Genomic DNA, 8,903 nt, shown 5'->3' on the forward strand with positions numbered 1-8,903 from the left:
GCAGCGAAATGAGAGTAACATTTGGTATCACTATGATGCAGCAAACCTCAAATAATTCAGACATTCCATGCTATGCTAGCAAAAATTATTTAGAAAAGGTGTAAAGGAAAATGCAGCAATTAAGTTGTAATACATGAACAATATAAAAAAAATAAAACTAAAAACCTATAGTCCACAGACTAATATTGCTGCCAGTCAAACCTGCAACAATAGCAAAACCATTACTCTTGCAAGTCTAAAGGTCAAAAGCGTAACAAATTTCACAAGAATTATGAATCCCTCAATTCAGAGGCCTCTAGAGGCTCCAAAAACAACATAAAGGGCTTTCAATATGTATAGGGCAATCCCTAATTGATTATTAGGGTACCATAGCATATTTTAGTAAGTGTAACCTAGATAACGAGGAGCAACTAAAAATGGCAATGTTACAATGTACCATTATAGTTAGAAACCCCAATAGCCTTCACAAGACCCTACTCCACAGCATCTTCAAGACCATCAATATATCCTGCAAGATGATTTTTCAATAAATTAAGCCTCCTCTAAACCTTAGCATAGTTGATCTATATCCAATTCGAGTTACTACATCAAACCATTGCTAATCTATATCATAACAATTTTTCTTATCACTAAAAACACATTAATTAATAATTGTTATGATAACAAAAATTCACAGAACAACTACAGAACAAAAATTAACAAACACATTAATTAATAATTGTTATGATAACAATAATTGTAATGTTGCAAATTTGGTTGCAACATCAACCTCCACTTTAGGATTCCTTTCTTTTCTTTCCATAATAAATCTATCAAAAAAGGTCATTTATGATTATAAGAATTACAAGCGGTAAAGGAAAACAAAAATTTCCATCTTTTGGAAATATGTGGTAGTGGGACAATGAAATGCAAAGCATGAGGAACTTCTCAGAATTACATAAGAATACATACACAATCAACGAGTAACCATACATGCAAATACATACACAATTTCAAACTAATGAACAACCATACATGGAAATACATACACAATGAGTCGGATTAAGGCTTTGAGACTAATGAGAGAGAAAGGAAAATAGGGGAAAAGGTATCAAACCACTTAAATCAAACATATTTACTACATCAAACCCATAAAACCCTAGAAATTAAACCACTTAAACCAAACCCATTTTAGAAATCAACATGAAGTTAGACTTGGTAAATCATGTAAAACCCTAGAGCAAGAGTGAGAAAGAGGGGAAATAAAGGAAGGGGGGAGAGAGAGAGAGAGAGAGAGAGAGACAAAGACAGAGAGACAGAGAGCGAGCGACAAAGACAGAGAGCAAGCAAGAATGAGAGAGAGAGAAGGGAGAAGGATAAAGAACCTGTTCGTATTGCGGTGGTGTGTAGCTCGACTTTTTCGTGCCCCTTTTCGGAAGATGAATAAGCCCTACAGTATCGGACTCTCGTGATTCTGAATCTAATCTTACAAATGCAATGTGAAATAGATAAACACCAAAGAGTCCCAATTCGGCAAATCTTTTGAAAAATCGATTTTGAATCAAATTGCCAAAAATGGATTACTTTGCCAGATACAGAGTCGCCACCTAAATATTTTTGAGAAATCTAGGAAACCCATGACTCGTGCCAAAGGCCACGTGTCCGTCATCACCAAGATTGTCTCGGCTCGGGAAATTAGGTACGATAAGGAAAAGTCATGAATTGAGCACCCTCATTCGCCCGATCAAAGATCAGCCTCTACTAATCATGATATGAATCTTATGTACATTATATGCTCTTGTTCCAGTTTATTAGGCTAACATTACTATGTGATGCATACACGCATAAGTATAGACTAACTTGCAAGAATTGGAACATTTTGATTCAAGTTTATTTTGAAAATTGTTTTGAATATGTACCACTTGAAAAAGTGATCGCATATGAACATTACTCAAATTATTCCAATTCAAGCAACTAGCCTTCATCCACAAGCATTCAAGCAATTTATCACTTAAGCATTTAGTCTCATGGCAGGCATGCTAAACATCGCAACAATCACACACATGCGATATGCTAAATCGAGTAAAGGCTCACCTAGTACTCCAAGCCAAAAGAGAAATGAGTTAGAAAAATCCACGATCCTAACTATGCAATATGACTAATGCAACGCAGGCGATATGCAGTCTAAATAGACTTGGCTATTAGTATAGTATATGAAGCAATTTGATAGCATGCGGTTTAAGCACGTACTCAAAGAATGTTTAAGTAACAATGCAAGTTAGAATGATGGACCAAGCCTTGGTGCATGCAATACAAGTGGATGCAAACATGAAATATTCTAATCAAAGCATGATGCCCTAAACTAACCATCATAAGCTAGTAAATAAAAGGGAGAAAGACGTGAGGTTAGAAGGCATACACATTATGATAACATTGCGCTCTCACGAAGGAGAGTCCAAATGAACTAACTAGCTAACTAATTAAAGCTAAACTAATTAAGTAACTATTACAAACCCAAATGAATTACTTAAACTACTTAACTAATTATTACAACAAATTAATTAACTATTCTAGCTAGAACATTGCGCTCTCACGAATGAGAGTCCAAATGAACTAACTAGCTAACTAATTAAAGCTAAACTAATTAAGTAACTCTTACAAACCCAAATGAATTAGTTAAACTACTTAACTAATTATTACAACAAATTAATTAACTATTCTAGCTAACTAATTATTACAAACCGAATGAATTAACGAATGAACTAATTAATTAACTAATCTAGCTAATTAAAATAATTACAACATGAGACGAATTAGCTATTCTAACTGATTAATTACAAAGCCACTATGTTAAGCACAACACTAATATATTTACAACACGGATCCCGAGGATCGATGGAAGGCCCATGCATGAATGCGATTTCCACCTAAAAAAGCCACTGTTTCTATTGCTAAATGCCTCTGTTGCATAGTAGAACATTTGCACTGATTTCCACCTCCAGACCAACTCTGCTTTGCTTCAAAAGGACACTGCCTGATTTTGCACTGGTGGCCGGTAAAGGGCCTGTCGTTGTAGACACCTCATTTTTGACCGTCCTCAAGACTTGGACGTCACCGTTTGAACACTCGGTGATCATCCATGTTTGTGTTCGTTTGGAGTTCCCGGAGGCCTCGGCTCGCGTGCCTTGCCTCAGGATCTCCGAACTCGACCATTTAGTGTCTGGTTTTGCACCAAACACTTGTGTTTTGCCTTAGAAGGGCAGGGTAGGGCTTGTAGACCATCCCCACCCACCACCGGCAGTGGCTAGAGGCCACCGGCTGGTGTTTGCTGCCACCGGCAATGTTTATTGCCGGCCGGCACTATTTGTTGCCGGTCAGCACTATTTAGTGCCGGCCGGCACTCTTTTTGGCCAAGATGGCATTCTTGGCCGACCGATTGCTGTTCATCTGCTTTTGCAGATATTTTTAGACAGCTGTCTTGCTTTTGCATCCCTCCATACACGTGTATGGAGGGATCTTCCTCTTGTAAAGCTTGTCTTGTAAGCTTTACAAGACATATAGAGGGAGGCTCTCTCTTGAGGCAAGAAGAGAGGACTTAGGTTAGAGAGTTTAGATATTTTGAGAGCAAAAACAGCCATTGTTGAGCTCTGGTTCTAGGGTTTGAGTTAGATACATTTTCTATCTCTCTTTCCCTCTCATTTTGTGCACTAGGTGTTTTGTGTCTTACTATTGCACACAAACACCTAGTGTTTCACCTTCCTTTGGCTCTTGAGGTTCTAAAGGACTGGTTTTGAAGTTTTGGCATTGGATTCAAGCTAAAGGAGGCCATTGGAGCACCATTTGTGAAGGGGTCTTCAAGGGTGAGAACCTAGTCTCCTTTTTCCCCATTTTTGCATTGATTTTCTATCTATCTTAGAGCTATTTTTTTGCTTATTGTATAACATAAAAAAGTTCTGTTTTTAGGCCCTTTTTATTGTTTATTAAGAGTGTTTTGTTGTTTGAGGGTGGTTGACCCCCTTTAGGCCTTGAAAGGCCTCATTTTGGGCCATTTTGTGCTAGCTCCGGGATTTTGGTGTTGGGGTCTCTTCACCACTGAAATCTTGAGGGATTTCAGTGGTGAAGATGATGCCTTGAAGTCCCAAGAAGGAGAGGGCCACCCCCTCTCCTTGTTGTCCTTGAAAAGGGCATGTTTTGGCCTCTTGAGAGAGCATTATGCTTGAGTGTGTGTTGAGCATGTTTAGGCTGTTTTTCATGCTTATATATCCATAATATAACATGATTTTAAGTTGGTGTTGGTACTCCATGCATGCTTAGCATAGTTGCCTTGTAATGCCTTGTTACGCCTTAACATGTCTTAGGTTGTTAGCCTTTGTTGGAGCATGTTTTAGGCTTAGTCTTGTGAAGATTTTGTGCATGTTTTGCCATGTTCTAGGTCTTTCCTAGGTTTCTTGGGTCGAATTTGGCATGCATCATATAGCCTCTTTGTATTTTGGCTTGTTGGCCTTAGGTATGTGCATGTATAGCATGGCACCTTTGCATTGTTTTGGTGATTTGGGACCACCCTACATGCTATTTCAGTCCCATTTTCATGCTTGCTTGATTGCCTTGCATGCCTCGTTGATGCTTTGAAAGCATGTGTTGCATGCTCCATGTTTTGACCATTTGTGCATGCCTTGGTTTTTGGGTCATTTGGATGCCATCTAAGTGGTCCTTAGGCCTTGTATTAATGCCCCAAAACTCTGTTTTTGATCAATGAGTTCATGCCATGTTTGGTCTTGTCAAGTGTAGTTCAATGCTCCTTTGATTTGCTTTGAACATTTGGACTATTTGTTGCATGTTTGGCTTGATTTTGTTGCTTGGTTTGGCACCATCCTAACATGCATTTTTAGAGCTTATGTTGCATGCTAATTAGTCCATGATTCCCCCTTTCAAATGTGTTTGAGGGTTGTTCAATTTGTGCTTAAGTGTTGGCCTTCAATTAGGTGCATGTATGCATGTATATTTGGTCCTTCATTATAGCATTATGGCCACTGTTTTAGGCCTTATTAGAGCTGCCTAATTCATGTATAAGACCACCTTAGCATTAGTTTGCATTACCATATGTATGCTTGTATGCTTGCATAAGCTTGTCACCATGCCATGTTGCATCCTTAGTTTGTATGCTTAGGTTGCATTGCATCTTGCATGCATGCCTTGTTCCTTGACTTGATGATAGGAATTGGGCCTTGTTTGGTTTGATTGGTTTGCATTGCATTTGAAATCAAAGTTGCATACTTGGTTCTTTGGGCCATCATGCATGGAAATGCGTGATTGGTGGTCCGAGAATCGAGGCACATGCCCCTTTGAGTCATTACAATGATAAGGGGCATGGTTGGTGCATATATGCCTTGAATTGTGCTGTCATGCTTTGCCTTGCCCTCTGTTGCTGTCATTTGCAGATTCTGCAGGAACATTCTGCCGACCGGCAGTGTAAGGTGCCGGCCGGCAACAACTTCTCTGCCGACAGCTTCATTTTGTGCCGATGGCCACATACCACTGCCGGTGGTAATTCCACTCAGCCGGTGGTACTCCCCAGTGTCCAGGGATGCGATCCTGAGGTTTTGACAGCCTCCAGAGGAGTGAATGAAGGAAAACAGAGGCAGCCTATGCAAGGCGGCGCGTTTCTCGAGGCGATTTTTCTGTTTTAATTAATTTATTTAATTCGTTAATTAAATTAATTTGTTATATTAATTAGCTTGCGTAGTTAATTAATCTGTAATATTTATTCGACCCCTCCGAGTGAGGGTAAAGATGTAATAAGTGTGCGTGAGTGTGTGTATGTGTAGACACCCCATTTTTGACCGTCCTCAAGACTTGGACGTCACTATTTGAACACACGGTGATCTTCCATGTTTGTGTTCGTTTGGAGTTCCCGGAGGCCTCGGCTCGCGCGCCTTGCCTCAGGATCCCCGAACTCGACCGTTTAGTGTCTGGTTTTGCACCAAACACTTGCATCTTGCCCTTGAGAGGCAAGGTGGGGCTTGTAGACCATCCCCACCCATCACCGGCAGTGGCTAGATGCCACCGGCTAGTTTTTGCTGCCACCGGCAATGTAGTTTGCCGGCCGGCACTATTTGTTGCCGGTCAGCACTTTTTTGTGCCGGTCGGCACTCTTTTTGGCCAAGATAGCATTTTTGGCCGGCCGATTGCTGTTCATCTGCTTTTGCAGATATTTTTAGACAGCTGTCTTGCTTTTGCTCCCCTCCATACACGTGTATGGAGGGATCTCCCTCTTGCAAAGCTTGTCTTGTAAGCTTTACAAGACAATATAGAGAGAAGATCTCTCTAAGGCAAAAAGGAGAGGCTTGGTTAGAGACTTAGGATATTTTGAGAGCAAGAACAGCCATTGTTAGGGTTTGAGTTCTAGGGTTAGAGTTAGATACACACTCTATCTCTCTTTCCCTCTCTTTTGTTCACTAGGTGCTTTGTGTCTTACTATTTCACACAAACACCTAGTGTTTCACCTTCCTCTTGGAGTTGAGGTTCTAAAGAGTTTGTTTTGAAGTTTTGGTGTTGGATTCAAGCTCAAGGAGGCCATTGGAGCACCATTTGTGAAGGGGTCTTCAAGGGTGAGATTCTAGTCCCTTTTTCCCCCATTTTTGCATTGATTTTATACCTATCTTAGAGCTGTTTTTGTGATTATTGTATAACATAAAAAAGTTCTGTTTTTAGGCCCTCTTTATTGTTTATTAAGAGTGTTTTGTTGTTTGAGGGTTGTTGACCACCCTTAGGCCTCAAAAGGCCTCATTTTGAGCCATTTTGTGTTAGCTCCGGGATTTTGGTGTTGAGGTCTCTTCACCACTGAAATCTTGAGGGATTTTAGTGGTGAAGATGATGCTTTGAAGTCCCAAGAATGAGAGGGCCACCCCCTCTCCTTGTTGTCCTTGAAAAGGACATATTTTGGCCTCTTAAGGAAGCCTATGCTTGAGTGTGTGTTGAGCATGTTTGGTTTGTTTTTCATGCTTATATATCCATAATATAACATGATTTCAAGTTGGTTTTGGAACTCCATGCATGCTTAGCATAGTTGCCATGTAATGCCTTGTTTATGCCTTAATGTGCTTTAGGTTGTTAGCCTTTGTTGGAGCATGTTTTAGGCTTAGTCTTGTGAAGATTTTGCGCATATCTTGCCATGTTTTAGCTCTGTCCATAGTCGTTTGGGTTGATCTTGGCATGCTTGATATAGCTCCTTTGTATTTGGGCTTGTTGGCCTTGAGTATGTGCATGTGTAGCATGGCATCTTTGCATTGTTTTGGTGATTTGGGATCATTCTATATGCCATTTCAGTCCCATTTCCATGCTTATTTGATTACCTTGCATGCCTCTTTAATGCCTCATAAGCTTGTGTAGCAATGCTTCATGTTTTGGTGCCTTAGCATGCCTTTGTTTTTTGAGCCATCTAGATGCCATCTAAGTGGTCTTTTGGGCCTTATGTTATGTGCTAAAAACCTGTTTTAGGTTGCCTAATGCATGCCATGTTTGTTGTGATAAAACATGCTTCAAAGCTTCATGACTTGCCTCAAGTACTTAGACCATGCTTGCATGCATTTGCTTGTCTTGTTTGATATGATTTGGCATCATTTTATGACATGATTTCAATGCTTATGTTGCATACTAATTGCTCTTGTTTATCCCTTTCAAGTGTGCTTGAGGGTTGTTTAAATTGTGCCTAAGTGTAGGCCTTCCATCATGTGTATGTGCCCATGTGTTTTGGCTTCTTGTTTTGGTCATTATGGCCACTGTTTTAGGCCTTATTAGAGTTGCCTAATTCATGTATAAGTCCATCTTGCCATCCATTTGCATTGCCATATGTATGCTTGTATGCTTGCATAAGTGCCTTGCCATGCCATGTTGCATCCTTAGCTTGTATGCCTAGGTTGCATTGCATCTTGCATGCATCACCTTGCCTCTTGAGATGAGTATGATAGAGGTTAGGCCTCCTTGTGTGTTTATTTGGTTTGCATACATTTGAAATCAAAGTTGCATACTTGGTTCTTTGGGCCATCATGCATGGAAATGCGTGATTGGTGGTCCGAGAATCGAGGCACATGCCCCTTTGAGTCATTACAATGATAAGGGATATGGTTGATGCATACATGCCTTGAATTGTGCTGCCATGCCTTGTTTTGCCCTCTGTTGCTGTGAGTTGCAGGTCCAGCAGACTTTCTTTGCCGACCGGCAGTGTAAGGTGCCGGCCGGCAACCTTTTCTCTGCCGACAGATTCAATTTTGTGCCGATGGACATATACCAGTGCCGGTGGTGATTCCACTCAGCCGGTGGTACTCCCCAGTGCCTAGGGATGCAACCCTGAGGTTTTGACAGCCTCCAGAGGAGTGAAAGAAGGAAAACAGAGGCAGCTTGCGCATGGCGGCGCGCTTCCCGAGGCGTTTTCCTGTTTTAATTAGTCTATTTAATTTGTTAATTAAATTAGGCAATTTGTAATATTAATTAGCTGGTGTAGTTAATTAATTTGTAATATTTATTCGGTCCCTCCGAGCAAGGGCAAATCTGTAATAAGTGTGCATGGGTGGTGTGTATGTCTTCCAACCTCACTTCTTTCTTCCCTTTTACTTACCCGCTTTAATGGTTAGTATTAGGGCACGTTTAATTTAGCATACCCTATGCTATGCATGTGTGCATCCATGCATTTGTATTGCATGCATTAGGCTCGGTACATCACGCTAACTGCATCAATACTTCAATTCCCAAACTGAATACGTGATAATTGTGCATTTTCACATGACATGTTTAGGATAGCCGAGCCTATTCTAACAACATTTTGTATGCGATGCATTAGGCACTTAACATGGACTTGGATCATGCATGTTTGCTAACAAGTTCTTTGTTTTGGCATGGAGTACTATGTAAGTATTTCCGCTTTAGCA

Source organism: Camellia sinensis, chromosome 10 (genome assembly GCF_055761805.1).
Source record: "Camellia sinensis isolate YWXY chromosome 10, ASM5576180v1, whole genome shotgun sequence".
In the NCBI taxonomy this organism is placed as follows: Eukaryota; Viridiplantae; Streptophyta; class Magnoliopsida; order Ericales; family Theaceae; genus Camellia; species Camellia sinensis.